The sequence below is a fragment of the Urocitellus parryii genome, chromosome 1, assembly GCF_045843805.1.
Source record: "Urocitellus parryii isolate mUroPar1 chromosome 1, mUroPar1.hap1, whole genome shotgun sequence".
Lineage (NCBI taxonomy): Eukaryota > Metazoa > Chordata > Mammalia > Rodentia > Sciuridae > Urocitellus > Urocitellus parryii.
Window position 1 is genome coordinate 203,753,179 of NC_135531.1, and position 13,441 is coordinate 203,766,619.

General features: G+C 32.3%; 1 protein-coding gene across 1 annotated transcript in view; it reads left to right on the forward strand.

Moving 5' to 3' along the window:
- Positions 1-13,441, forward strand: part of Mbd5 (methyl-CpG binding domain protein 5) — a 402,700-nt gene that overhangs the window by 324,366 nt on the left and 64,893 nt on the right. Inside the window, exon 9 of the mRNA XM_077802477.1 lies at positions 13,055-13,228. The gene's annotated coding sequence lies outside the window, so the exon portion shown is untranslated. The remainder of the gene's footprint in view (positions 1-13,054; positions 13,229-13,441) is intronic.

Here is a 13,441-nt window from a genome sequence, read left to right on the forward strand (position 1 = left end):
CAGGCTTGTATTATAATATCCTAACTTTTTTTCAAAAATGATATTGTGTATTGAACTGTTCATGCTTAAAATATGCAGATTATCACTATAGTTGTTTATTGAAGTGTTCATGCTTAAAACATTAGAATTATTGCAGACATGTCTTTAGATTTAATTGTTCATTATTAATAAGAACCTTAATATCTAAATTTGAAGTGTGAGGGTTTCAGAATTATTTTCTTATCAATTTGGTATATTCCCTTCATTTGTCCCTCTTCTTTTTTAGTACAAAACTTTGGTTATATTCTATAGTTTCCTACTGTGCTTAATAGATTATTTATATGTCAACATCTGTTTCTGATTCCATTTTGTATCTTTTTGATAAAATGAACAAGTCAATATCTAGCAATATTGCTTAGCCATGAGCCAGAATTAATATATTCTTCCAAATATTATGTAACCTATTTCAGAGACTTTGTATAGGTCATTAGAGACTGGTTTATCAGATAATTTGTTTCTCTGACTCACAAGTATCCATCTTAAAAACTATTAAAAAATATTAAAATATAACCCATTTGTGTTTAAAACAAAAAGCTGCGATAAAAAACACATTCTTCAAATGATACTATACTTAGAAATAAAGAAATCTTTATCTTTTTATTCTATATCATTGCTTCTGTTTCAGGTTTCCATGGAAATTTTTTCATTAACATTAGATTGATTTACCCAGAGAAAAAATTGCTTGCATCATTTCATCTCCTAATGTTCCTTAAGCCTCCTAAGCCAACTTAGCATTTTAACCTCCAACTCATTCCAGATTCCCAGAGTTTCTTATGCTGAGTATTATTGAAACTCAGATACAACACATTGGTGTGCTCAATGTTAGCATCAAGGTCATTGTCATGTTTTCATTTGGTATTGGTGCAAAAAAAAATTAAGTATTTTAAGTCATTAAGGAAAAACTCTGGATTTTAAGCTGAAGAATTCCAAGGACATTTACTTAATAAAATAAAGTCAAATGTCTCCATAATACCTTCAATGTCACGGTCTAGGATTTTTTTTTTTTTTGCTATGACATATCAAAATCCATGTTAATAAGCATAGCAAAATGGTATTTAATTGAGTAGTTAGACCTCATATACCTGTATATAATGTGATAAAATTTGTGTTTGTAAGTGAATATTCAACTTGCAGAGATTGCCTAAAATAAACATAATTTTGTCCTTTCTAAATACTTTGATTGCTTCATGTCACTCAAGTGAATCTCTCAATTGTTGTCCAAGTTATTCCATACGTTTTAAGGGAACATGCCATATAATTATTTGGTTTTAGTATCTAATGACTAAAATACAAAGAATACTTTTACTAGGTCACCCAAGCTGTAAAGGTCAGAAATTAAAGGTATTTCATGTTTAAAAAAAAAAAAAGAACCCAATTTCACCATTTATAAATACTAAAGTACTACAAGCTTGTGTGGGATATTTAAATGTTTTTACATTTAAAAAATGTTCTTCAAGTCACTTCACTGGACAGTGAGCAAATCTAAGAAATCCTACCATACATCTACAAAACTACCTATTCTGGATGTGTGTTCTGTTCCATAGTGTGAATATACTATAATTTGTTTAGTCTCTAGTAGGAATTTAGGTTGTTTCATATTTTTTACTCTAATGACCAATGCTGTAGAAAATATCATTTTCATGACTCTTCTTTGTGCACATATTTTATTGTTTTTCACATATATTAAAGAAGGGGAATTGTTTCAAGGATATATATTTCTTAAATTAATGTGAATCTTATGATTAAAAGGCAATACTTCTTTATTGCTTTATTTTGCATTTGCTGATTACTACCAAGATGGAGGGAGCAACATTTCTTATGTTTACTGGCCTTTTTGCATTTCTTCTCCATCTGTTCATGCAGAGGGAGGATATTTATCTTTTCTTATTGACTTATAGGTGTTTTTTAGACATTCCAATTATTATTTACACTTTGACTTTTATCTGTGTTGCAGAAAATTTTTCCCAGACCATCAGTTGACTTTTAGGAGTTTATTTGTTTCTTTGTTATGGTTGTTTTGCTGAACAGAAATTTTAAGTTTTTATGTAGTAAAATTTACCAGTCTTTTACATTATGCCATTTTCTTTTATATTTGTTTTAGTAAACCTTCATAAATTCAGCAAAGTTAAATGTATTCTTTTATGTTTTCTTAATGTATTTATATTTTAGATTTACTTTTGCTTTTGCTTTTTTTATTTTTGCTTTTTACTTAAGTCATGAATCATCTGGAATTCATTTTTGTGAATTACATCACTTACAGAACTTTTTTTTTTCCCAAATGGATATACAGTCACTCCTAATACATGTATTAAATTTATCATTCCTTTTCCACTCCACTAATATGTACCATCCTTAAAATGTCACTGCTATGGTGAAGTAAATTTGTTTATCTATGGGTTATTTGTGACCATGCTCTTCTTTTATTTTATTTCCCTATTTCTGCACCAATACTCCAACTTTTGCCATATTTTGCTATTGGATAGGGCAATTTTCCTTCCTACTTTTGTATATTAATATTGTATCCAGTGATCCTCTAATACCTTTCTCAGTGGTTCTAATTTTTAATTCAGGTTTTCTGAGTAAGTAGTAGTATTGACTTTAAGATTAACAGTCTTTATTCTTACTAATTATGCCTCATATAAGAGTTATTTGTCCTACAAAATATTCAAGACCAATCCAATTCCACATAAACATCTGTGGAGGTTTGAGTTATTTCTCCTAATTTCTATCATTCACCTACATCTTTTAAATATAAATGTAAACATAAATGTATATGTATACATACACACACATATATACCATCCTTTACCTTTATTCTAACTCTCATATGAGGCTGGGGAAGATATTCAAAAGTAGAATAGCTCATTATGATATCAGCAATTTCTGACCTGATATGAATTATGTTTCTTTCCCCTTTACTTACATGAGCATTTAATTGCTTTTTCATGAATTTGGGGTTTTTTTATATATTTTTATTTGTTGTTGATGGATCTTTATTTTATTTATTTATTTATGTATTTATTTGTATGCAGTGCTGAGAATCGAGCCCAATACCTCACACATGCCACGCAAACGCTCTACCACTGAGCTAAAACCCAGCCTTTCATGAGTTTGTTTTTGTTTTTTCAACATTTGATGTCTGTCGGTCAAATTATTTCTCCTGCCACTTATGTGCCCAGTGTCTTTCCTTCCCCCCTTATATTTATATACTCTACACTCTTTAACTTCATATACACCTTTTATTACAGATAAAATTCCATTTTCTGTATCTTAAATAATACAGCTCCAATATCCAAATATTGGTTGGGTTTTTTTATGTTCAAAAAATTCATAATTTGAAATAATACCAGCCTTACATAGAAGTTGCAATGATGCAAATTACTCTCTTCATGCAAAGAATAGCTTATCTGAGGATAAGAAAACTAACATGGATAAGAAACTGAGGATTAGAAAACTAACATGGTCTAAGTCACATATCATGGAGCAGAGGTCGGATTTTAATCCCAATAAGTGTAAATCCAGAATTTATGCTATTAACCAACATACTGAGCTAATTTTTCTACCTTCCCTTGTTGCTTTTTTAAAATGTATATCTATAATTCTTACAGATTTTTATAGTCCTCTGTATATTTCCAGCAGACCAAACATGTTAGTTATATAGTTCAGATCTTGTGCATCTTTATTAATTTCTTGCATAGTAGATGTCTCATTTTTTAAGAACTACTTGTTTACTTATACCAAAGAGAGAAATGTTCATTTATGAATTTATAAATTTCCTATTTTAATTCTATCATCTTATGGCAATTATTTTTAGAATACTATGAGGTTATGTATTTTCAGTGTTTTTATTTCTTGATAATAGATTTTTCATTCAATATTTAACTCTTATCAAAATGTTTTTTTAGAATGAAAATAAACCTCATACTCCAAACGGCTTCATCTTTTCAACATGAAATTTCAGACTTTCAGTCACAAACAAGTATTACTTTTATAGAAGCAAGGGGAAATCTCTTATCTGATAACACAATCTGAACTTTAGTTGTTCCAGTAATTTTAAAGATTTATTAAAACAGAATTATAAAAACTACTTACAACTAAACATTTTTATTTTAACTTATAATAGAAAAAAAATGTATGTTCAACCAGTAGTCTTTTTGATCAAGACCTTTCTTTTTATTACTGTATAGATTGTAGTAAACTCCAAAATCAGTATAAATTATCTTTACATCAATAACATCATATATTCTGTCAATCTCTCTCTCCCCACACACACATCTTCACTTTAGGAAGTAATGGGAACTCAAAGACATTAGCAGTAAACAAAATGCAAAATTATTGAAGATTTTTAGGGTCTAGCCCCCAATCTACAGGATTCTCCTTTTTTTCTCATTCAACCTTAGATGTTAAAACTTTGTTTTCAACTTAGTTTTTGTGGACACGATCATTCACTTTTTTATAATTGTATTTCATCAACTTACAAAATATTTTATTAAATTTCTAAATAAGACCAACAGATATTGTCAGCTCAGATAGCTTTGGAAAAAACACAGGTGATTTGGGGAATCATATAACTAATAAGAACAGAGATAAGCATTCCATCTGTTTTCAAAAGGATATGCAGTTTTGATGAATTCTGAGATTTGTTTTTTTTAATTGATTTTTTAAAAAAATAAATGTCAACAGAATGCATTACGATTTTTATTACATATATACAGCACAATTTTTCATATATCTGGTTGTATATAAAGTATATTGACACCAATTCATATCTTCATACGTGTACTTTGGATAATGATGTCTATGAATTCCACCATCCTTGCTAACCCCCTACCCCCTCTCTTTCCCTCCCACCCCTCTGCCCTATTTAGAGTTCTTCTACTCCTCCCATGCTCCCCCTCCCTATCCCACTATGAGTCAGCTTCCTTATATCAGAGAAAAGATTTAGCATTTGGTTTTTTTTTTTTTGGGGGGGGGATGGCTAACTTCACTTAGCATTATCTTCTCCAGTGCCATCCATTTACCTGCAAATGCCATGATTTTATTCTCTTTTATTGTTGAGTAAAATTCTATTGTGTATATATGCCACATTTTTTTTTATCCATTCATCCACTGAAGGGTATCTAGGTTGGCTCCACAATTTAGCTATTGTGAATTGTGCTGCTATAAACATTGATGTTGCTGTGTCCCTGTAGTTTGCTGCTTTTAATTCCTTTGGGTATAGACCAAGGAGAGGGATAGCTGGGTCAAATGGTGGTTCCATTCCCAGATTTGCAAGGAATCTCCATACTGCTTTCCATATTGGCTGCAGCAATTTGCAGTCCCACCAGCAGTGTAGAGTATACCTTTTTCCCCACATCCTTGCCAACACTTATTATTGTTTGTCTTCATAATAGCTGCCATTCTGATGATATCTTTTAGAGTAGTTTTGATTTGCATTTCTCTAATTGCTAGAGATGATGAACTTTTTTTATATATTTCTTGATTGATTGAATATCCTCTTTTGAGGAGTGTCTGTTCATGTCCTTGGCCCATTTGTTGATTGGGTTATTTGTTTTTTTGGTACTTACCTTTTTGAGTTTTTATATACCCTAGAGATTAGTGTTCTATCTGATGTGTGAGGGATAAAAATTTGATCCCAGGATGTAGGCTCTCTGTTCACCTTACAGATTGTTTCTTTTGCTGAGAAGAAACTTTTTAGTTTGATTCCATCCCATTTATTGATTCTTAATTTTAATTATTGCTCTGTAGGAGTCTTATTAAGGAATTTGGGGCCTAGTCCCACATGATGAAGATCAGGGCCTACTTTTTTTTCTGTTAGACACAGAGTCTGGTTTACTTCCTAGGTCCTTGATCCACTTTGAGTTGAGTTTTGTGCATGGTGAGAAATAGGGGTTTAATTTCATTTTGTTGCATATGGATTTCCAGTTTTCCCAGCATCATTTGTTGAAGAGGCTACCTTTTCTCCAATGCATGTTTTTGGCACCTTTGTCTAATATAAGATAATTGTAATTTTGTGGGTTAGTCTCTGTGTCCTCTATTCTGTAACATTGGTCTACCAGTCTGGTTTGGTGCCAATACCATGCTCTTTTTGTTACTGTTGCTCTGTAGTATAGTTTAAGGTCTGGTATAGTGATGCCACCTGCCTCACTCTTCCTGCTAAGGATTGCTTTAGCTATTCTGTGTCTCTTATTTTTCCAGATGAATTTCATGATTGCTTTTTATATTTCTATGAGGAATGCCATTGGGATTTTGATCAGAATTGCATCAAATCCTGTATAGTACTTTTGGAAGTATGGTCATATCGATAATATAAATTCTGCCTATCCAAGAACAAGGTAGATCTTTCCATCCTCTAAGGTCTTCTTTGATTTCTTTCCTTAGGATTCTGTAGTTTTCATTGTATATATCTTTCATCTCTTTTGTTAAGTTCATTCCCAAGTACCTTATTATTTTTTTTAGATTATTTTAAATGGTATAGTTTTCTTCATTTCTTCACTGATATACAGAAGAATTCTGTGATTTGTTTAAGTGAAGGTAAGGTAAGAGAGTTTCTTCTGTAGTTCAAATGAGAATATATTCTTCAAGCAAATAAAGGCAAAATTGCTGAAGTTATTTATATCTGACAGATGTCATTATCAGAAAATAACTGCAGAGGAATGAAATTACTTTTTTATGAATTAAATTACCTACAGACCATCAATGTTTATTTTAGAGGTTTCAAGAATCTTTAATACTGGCTGTTTTTAGTTTATGTGATAGGGATTTTTCCTCTAATAGGAAGATCAGCATGTCTTTTTAAAGTCATAGTTCTTGTTACTCCCTAATTCAAGTTTTCTACTTCTGTTGGATCCTATTCTTCTGTCCTTCTGTCTAATCTCACTAAATGTGGACTGAAAAAACTGGAAATAATTTTTATAATCTTTCTGGCTTTTAAAACTTATGTAGAAATGATAGAATTAGAAAGAATTAAAAAATGCACACTCAAATAATTAATCCAGTTGTAACATTAGAAATCACACAAAATGAAATAAAATCATACAAAAATAAAGTGTGCTGCTAGTTTATGTTTATGGATTTCTGACTAAGTTTCCCTACAAATTTTTATGTAAATGTTTGAACTTACAAGTATTTGTTTGTATTTTAAATTTTATAGTTGGCCTTTTTATAAGCATGGGTTCAATATTACATATCCAAATCAAACTAAGCAAGCAAGAACACTGCTCCTGCATCTTTGCCAGAATGATGAAGTACAAACAAGATACGTGGGCATCTTCCTACTGCATGTCCTTACCACTTCTCAACAATTTTGCAGTGGCTCCAGGTGCAGTGGTACACTCCTGTAATTCAGTATCTTGGAAGGCTGAAGCAGGAGGATCATAAGTTCAGTGTAGACAGTCTAGAAAACTTAGCTAGACTCTGTCCCAAAACAAAATATTAAAAGGTCTGGAACTGTAGTTCAGTGGTAAAGCACCCCTGGGTTCAATTTCTCATTTCCAAAAAATACATATTTTTTGCACTGACAATTAATGTAATAATATTTTATATTAAAGAAAGTTTTTTGCTTAATTTAATTTTAGGTAGTTCTTGCCCATTTTTTAATATTCATGAACACAAACATGAATAATGATTATATATAGGAATTTTTGGAAACAAGATTTTTTTTTTAAAGAGAGAGAGAGAGAGAGAGAGAGAGAGAGGTTTTTTAATATTTATTTATTTTTTTTTAGTTTTCGGCAGACACAACGTCTTTTTTGTATGTGGTGCTGAGAATCAAACCCGGGCCACACGCATGCCAGGTAAGCGCGCTACGCTTGAGCCACATCCGCAGCCCCTGGAAACAAGATTTTTTTTAACTCTTCCTCCAAGCTTCTGGGCAATTTTAATTGTAGAATCTTTTAATATTGCCAAATTAGCTATTTTTTTAAATTCTTGCCATTTGTAGTAGCTTATCTGTGGTAATTAGAATGAGTCAATACTATAAAACAAAACAAAATATAGAAACTGGTTTATTAATAAAGATAATTTAAAATTGCACTTTTCACCAGTATTCTTAATTTAATATTTTTATCAATCAAAACAGTCCATTTTTATTAATGGATTTTATGAATAATAACATAATTTGATCTTATAAAATGAACAAATATCTATTTGGTTATGTAATTGATGCTCCATTTAGATTTCATTTAACAGTAGAGGCTACTGATAAAGTGATCTGGCCCAATCTATTAATTTTACAAATAAAAAATTTTACCGGGGGCTGGAGTTGTAGCTCAGTGGTAGAGTGCTTGCCTAGCACATGTGAAGCACTGGGTTCAATCCTCAGCACCACATAAAAATAAATAAATAAAATAAAGGTATTGCATCCATCTACAACTAAAAATATATTTAAAAAAAAAAAAAAAGAGGGCTGGGGATGTGGCTCAAGCGGTAGCGTGCTCACCTGGCATGCGTGTGGCCCGGGTTCAATCCTCAGCACCACATACAAAGATGTTGTGTCCACCGAAAAATAAAAAATAAATATTAAAACAATTCTCTCTCTCTCACTCTCTCTTTAAAAAAAAAAAAAAAAAAAAAAGAATGTAACCATTTGACCCAAAGGATTTAAAATCAGCATACTACAGTGATGCAGCCACATCAATGTCTATAGCAACTCAATTCACAGTAGCTTAACTATGGAACCAACATAGATGCTGTTCAACAGATGAATGGATAAAGAAAATGTGATATATATACACAATGGAATATTACTCAGCCTTAAACAAAAATGAAATTATTGCATTTGCAGGTAAATGCATTGGAGAATATCTTGCTAAGCAAAATAAGCCAATCCCAAGAAAAACAAAGGCCAAATGTTTTCTCTGATATGTGGATAGTGATCCATATTGGGGGGTGGAGCGGCTGGCTAAGAATAGAGGCACTTTGGATTGGGCTGAAGGGAGGGGAAATGGTGGGGATGCGAAGGATGGTGGAATGAGACAGACATTATTACCCTATGTACATGTATGATTGCATAAACAGTGTGACTGCATAGTGGATATATTTTTGGAAAAGAAATAAGAAGTTGTGCTCCATTTGTGTAGAATTGAAATGCATTATGCTGTCACTTATAACTAATTAGAACAAAAAAACTTTAGAAATAAATTTTTTTAAATAATTTTTAAATATTTAAATCAGAAAATAACTGATTTACAACTCAGTTTAAGTGTCTTGCTCAAAGTATGTAACTAGAAAAACCACAGATAAAATCTTTCTAACCCTGAGTTCACTGTTGTTTCTGTTTTGTTACATTATCTAGGTTCCTGGGATACATCTAGTTTTTGCCATGACATTTAGCATTTAATGACATGATTTAAATACAGGCATTCATTTATTTATTCAAAAAGTCATTTTGTGGATACCAGGCACTCTTCTAGGCACAGGAGACATACTCTGAATCTGGAAATTGTGCTGAAAATAAAATAAGAAAAATAGTTTCTAGTCAAATCTCCATTCAATGTTGGGTAGATATATATTTGGAATTATCTACCTTGTGTGTGTTTGTATACCACTTGCTATTTTTTGACATATCATTAATAATAACTTTTCTATCCGTGATTATATTTTAGAGAAGTAAAAAATGTTCTTTAGTATTTTGAAAGACAAGAAAAATGAATTCAACAGAAGGCATGTTATTTGTATGCCATATACCTAATAATATGTTTAGTAACCAAAAACACAAATGAAACAAGGAATGTGTGTACATTAAAATGGAGTGTGGCAAGTGTAAGCAGTGCTGTAGGCTGAAAGACAAATGTATGAGTAACTCAGCAGAACAAAAGGTTCATTATCCAAAGTACATATATGAAGACACAAATTGGTGTCAGTATACTTTATATACAACCAGAGATATGAAAAAATGTGCTGTATATGTTCAATAAGAATTGTAATGAATTCCACTGTCATTTATTTTTAAAAAAAATGAAATTAAGTTTAAAAAAAAAAAAAGTTCCTCTGAGAAAGTGAAAAAAATCTTTGTATGCCCAGGGAATAATACATGCATAAGCATAGCCTTGTGAGCAGCACAGACATTTCCAAGAAAGTTTAAAAGTTTAGTGCAGCAGGATGCTATGTGTTCTTGGGAGGAGTGATGTGTGAGAATTTCTAGGCATAAGCAGCTAGTTGAAGAATCGGAGTAATTAAAGTGAGAACTTCTTATTTTATGCCTTAGGTAATCGTTATGCTTCTACCTTATTTCTATTCCTTAGTGCAAGTTCTTTTAGACAAGCACACTTCATTTTGTATTTTTCTATATTATGGTGACTAGCTGAGTCAGGATCAGTATATACTTATTGATTAGCTGTGCTCTTTATCCACTCAACAAATGTATTTGACTCCAACATACATGAGGTTCTATGTGCCATGGGAAGAAAAAACTTGTGATTCAAAACCAGCCTTTCAAAGAGCTATTGAACTCAGGTCAAGAAATACAAGGAGTTTTTGTTGTTGTTGTTTGTTTGTTTGTTGTTGTTGTTATATTGAGTACTGTATCCATACTTCATAGCAATAAATGCTAAGGAGAAAAAAAATGTATGTAAGAGTAATATAAATTATCAGGCCTAGAAAGAGAAAGTAGTTACTTTATTTTGTCTTGCCTTAATTTCCTCAACACTAGAACAGAAAAAATAAAGTTTCCTATCATATACTGTTGTAGTAAAGATTAATAAGTTAACATATGTATGTATAGAGTGCTCAGTGCAGTTCCTAGGAGATGGTAACTTGACTATCATCTACATATTTGGCTAAAATACCTTCAGCACCACAGTCTTCTTTTCATCATTTACAGACTTCTGTTAAATCATGTACTTTCCAGTAGTTTAAACTACTTCATCTAATAATATTCCCTTTACCCATGTATTGCTCCTTTTGGCTTTTGTCTCCAATATACACTCAAATCTGATATTCCTTTCTCACCAAAATTAACCAATCATTCTTTGATATTACTTTTTCTCAATGACAATATTTGCTTCTGTAGATATTAGGACATCATTTTTTATTTCAGGCATACAGCAGACATCCACATCTTCCTATGGAAAATATTCATTAATTAATGCCTCATCACTTATCACATCTCAAGTTTAAAAAGTCTAAAAAGATGAGATATTTATGTTTTCTTACCAACTAAAAATGAGTACGGTATTGGAATTGTTGTTAACAGACAGAAATGTAAAATCCGTAATATTAGTCTTTCAGAAGAGAGATTGTTTGCATAGATTAGGTGAAGTTTCAGGTCTCCTACTAACCTTTCTTTGTGTATTTAACCTCTGTGCATCCCTAGATATACTCTTTCCTTACTGCATCCCCCATCCATGAAAACCAGATTAACTGTGCTCATTTAGTATTCCATGCTTAACCTGTACCATAGCCGGGATCATTTGATATTACCTGACTGCTGCACTCCCCACTCTCACTGTCAGGCAGTTGTCTGCTTGAGATGGGGACCGTGTTGGCTTCATGTTTGAGTTCCCCATGTTTATCTTGGTGCTTCACATATAGATAAACATGTAAGACATTAAATATAATTCCGGAATACCTTTTACTTCACAGGTCAGTGATTTGGGTTTTTTTTTGGGGGGGCGGGGGGTTGGGTTTGGGGTTTTTTTTGTTTTATTTTTGTTGTTTGTTTTGTTGTTGTTTTGTTTGGTGTGTGTGTGTGTGTGTGTGTGTGTGTGTGTGTGTGTATGTGCTGGGGATTGAACCCAGGGCCTTGTGCATGTGAGGCAAGAACTCTACCAACTGAGTTATATCCCCAACCCCCCAGCCCCAACCCGGAACACTTTTTTATATCAGGATTATAAAAACATGGTCATTTAGCCTTGGCTGCACGACCCTTAATTTGCTTCTTTGCCTCTCCTGGTTGCTTTCTAAGGAACAGCATTGTCTAATCATATTCCCACATCCCATTCTACACATTACCTTGACCTGGGTGATGATGTTATCAGAGGAAGGTGGCCCTAAAGCAAACAAACACACTAAAAACTAAAACAAACAAACAAACAAACAAACGGTAGTCTGGCCCTCAGGGAAAATCTCAAAGGTGGTAGGCACCCTGTGGAGTAACTGTGGTACAGGTTTTGATCCTAAACTCTTCCAAGTTAAAAACTTGATTTTGCTATTTACTCTCAAGAGTAGTGGGCTTCTGGGATCTAACAAAGACCATCTATATTTACAAAAGCTTTTTTAAAAATTAATTTCTATACCAGGTGACCTATTTATTATATATGTATGTTTGTTTTTAGTGACTAATACTTGTACCTGCTATCCAGGTTGTTAACTAAATTATATCACAGTGCCTATGAAATCTATCACATAATTAGAAGATTGTTCAGTAGTATGGAAACAGAAAAATAAGTTAAATGATTATAAAGATTATTTTACCCAGGCAGCAGAAGACTTGTCAAACAGCATAGTTTATCAATGTCTCCCTGAAGGCAAGAAGAAAATAAAGCAAGCAGTTATGAGGTCTCAAGTACACCTTTGAAAGACCTTATGAAAAATGTTCTTAATTGCTAAAAGAAAACAATGTTGTAAATTCTGGGAGTGGTGAGTAGGAGAGGTAATCAGTGGCATTTTATACATCTTATTAAGAATAAATTGTATAGTTTGGTTCCAAAATTCTTTGATCTCAAAATTAGTTCCTAAGATAATGGTAATGTGACATTGTCAACAATGGTGCTAAGAAAGAAAGGTAGAGGACTAAAGTGAAATGGAAGGTCTCATATTATTTACATCCTCTAACTCAAGAATCACCAGTCTTGGGGAAAACTCACTTTTACTAGGAAAGTTGTCTGGATACTTATGGTTTTAGCTGGCTTACTGGTGTTTTTATGTGTACTAATAATGCATGATAATCTACCAAGTATTCATTTACAAAAGAAACTGAGATGTAGGCTAAATGATCAGTAAAAATGAGTTTTACCTCTTGTCAAGAGCTACATTGAGTCCTTTAACCCTTATCTCAAGGTCCTTTCTATTCCAGAGGTTGGAAACCCAAATGCCTACAGAGGCCCGACTGATGGGAATGAAGCAGGAAGCCACTGCACTGAACTGGAGAGCCAAGTCCTTTCTGGAGGAGCAGCCACTGCTCCGTTCCAGATAATTGTTGCAAGGCAGGAATGTTGACCTAGTGTTACCACATTGTCCAGTTTCTCAGGTAAAGCAGGAAATGCAAATTTTCATGTGAATCTTTTGATATAACTATTGTCAATTAATTATATTATTTACGAACCATGTAAAAGGAAAGCACTTCTTTATGTGGAATTTAGCCCAGCATTCTTTTTATAACTGATCTTATATTTTGCTTAATTATTTGTTAAATTAGAAATTTTATTTTTACTGGTTTTGCTTAATATATCATCTCTAAAAT